General features: G+C 40.3%; 1 pseudogene; it reads left to right on the top strand.

Annotated features, from left to right (window-relative positions):
- LOC127742935 (uncharacterized) overlaps nucleotides 1-2,433 on the top strand; it is a 127,788-nt pseudogene that overhangs the window by 71,814 nt on the left and 53,541 nt on the right.

The following is a 2,433-nucleotide window of genomic DNA, read 5'->3' as shown; positions in this document are numbered from 1 at the left end:
AAAAAACATACTAAAAACAATGCCAAAAAGCGTACAAATTATCCGCTCATCAGCTGGACATTAGTGATAGACGCAAAAGAATCACTGGATTCTATTCCAACCTGATTGAGAAACGACAGATGATTAGCCGTACTGTGACAGAGCACGTTGAACATTTTCACTGAGAGGATGGGACGTAGCCATTGACAACAGTGAAACCCTACATACAGCTTGCCATGGAAGGAGCCTTGCGTGCTTGAAGAAGAAGACAGTAGGAAGGCAGAGATTCAGAAGATAGATCATCTCCAAAACCTCAACCTGTTCTCCATTACTGCAAAACAAGTATTTATTTCATGTTCTTCTACTTTTCACAATTAAACCTGGGAATTATTGATCTCCTGACTAAGAGTTACAAGATAACCATAGCTTGCTTCAAGCCGACAATCTCTGTGGGATCGACCCTTACTCACGTAAGGTATTACTTGGATGACCCAGTGCACTTGCTGGTTAGTTGTGCGGGATTGCAAAAGTGTGATTGTAATTTCGTGCACCAAGTTTTTGGCGCCGTTGCTGGGGATTGTTCGAGTTTGGACAACTGACGGTTTATCTTGTTGCTTAGATTAGGACTGTTTTATTTTTGTTGGTTTAGAGTCTTTTATTTGAGTTTAGTTTCATATTTTATGTTTGGTGTCTTTTGTGCTTTTATTCACTTAAAATTTTTTTTTTAAAAAAAATTTGTTCTTGGTGTTCATCTTGATCTTCAAAGTGTTCTTGGTGTTCATCTTGACATTATCATGGTGCAGCAAAATTGCCAGTATTCCGGTCTTCCACAGGAAGAACCTACTGAGTTTCTGGCACAGTTCTTACAAATTGCTGACACAGTACGTGATAAAGAGGTGGATCAGGATGTCTACAGATTATTACTGTTTCCATTGGCTGTAAGAGATCAAGCTAAGAAGTGGTTGAATAACCAACCCAGAGCAAGCATAAAAACATGGAGACAGTTATCAGACAAATTCCTGAATCAATTTTACCCTCCAAAAAGGATGACACAGCTAAGGCTGGACATCCAAGGCTTTAAACAAGAGGATAATGAATCCCTTTATAATAACTAGGAGAGGTATAGAGGTATGCTAAGGAAATGCCCCTCTGAAATGTTTTCAGAGTGGGTACAGTTAGACATTTTCTACTATGGGCTTACAGAAAAAGCTCAGATGTCTTTAGACCACTCAGCTGGTGGATCTATACACATGAGAAAAATGATTGAAGAGGCTCAAGAACTCATAGATACTGTTGCTAGAAATTAACATTTGTACTCTAGCAATGAGTCCTCTACAAAAGAAGAAGCTATGGCAGTAGCCACTGATCCTAATCCTCAAGAACAGATTGTTGAGCTTAATCAGCAATTACACCTGATGACAAAACAGTTAGCAGAATTTAAAGAGATGCTCCAAGAAACTAAAATTGCTAACAAGAACATAGAATCATAGTTGAATAAGACAAAACAGCAATTATCTAAACAGATAACAGAAGAATGCCAAGCAGTTCAACTGAGGAGTGGAAAGACATTGAATAACACTGCTCAAAGTGGCAAAATGCCAAGAAAGGAACAACTGACAGAGGATAACCAGACCACTATCCAAAATCCCTCTGAGGACAGTAAGAGCCCAGAGAGGAATACTCCTGGCGTTCAAACGCCAGAAAGGGGGGAAAAGTTGGCGTTAAACGCCCATTCCTTGCCCAATTCTGGCGTTCAAATGCCAGAAAGGGGGGAAAAATTGGCGTTAAACGCCCATTCCTCACCCAATCCTGGCGTTCAAATGCCAATGAGGAATCTGACACCTGAGAGTGCTGATAGTAACCCCTCTAAAAAGGCTTCTTCAACCACCTCTGTAGGGAATAAACCTACAGCAACTAAGGTTGAAGAATATAAAGCCAAGATGCCTTATCCTCAGAAACTCTGCCAAGCGGAACAGGATAAACAATTTACCCGCTTTGAAGACTATCTAAGGACTCTTGAAATAAAGATTCCGTTTGCAGAGGAACTTGAGCAAATACCTTCTTATGCTAAGTTCATGAAAGAAATCTTAAGTCATAAGAAGGATTGGAGAGAAACTGAAAAAGTTTTTCTCACTGAAGAATGCAGTGCAGTCATTCTGAAAAGCTTACCAGAGAAGCTGAAAGCTTTATGATACCATGCACATTAGAGGGTACTTGTACCAAGAAAGCTCTATGTGATCTTGGGGCAAGTATCAACCTAATACCTGCATCCACTATCAGAAAGCTTGGCTTGACTGAAGAAGTCAAACCAACCCGAATATGCCTCCAACTTGCTGATGGCTCCATTAAATATCCATCAGGCATAATAGAGGACATGATTGTCAAGGTTGAGCCGTTCGCCTTTCCAACTGACTTTGTGGTACTGGAAATGGAGGAGCACAAGAGTGCAACTCT

The sequence above is a fragment of the Arachis duranensis genome, chromosome 10 (genome assembly GCF_000817695.3).
Source record: "Arachis duranensis cultivar V14167 chromosome 10, aradu.V14167.gnm2.J7QH, whole genome shotgun sequence".
NCBI classification, from domain to species: Eukaryota; Viridiplantae; Streptophyta; class Magnoliopsida; order Fabales; family Fabaceae; genus Arachis; species Arachis duranensis.
Note: the sequence above shows the minus strand (reverse complement) of the source record. Positions and strands in the feature narration are given on the sequence as shown.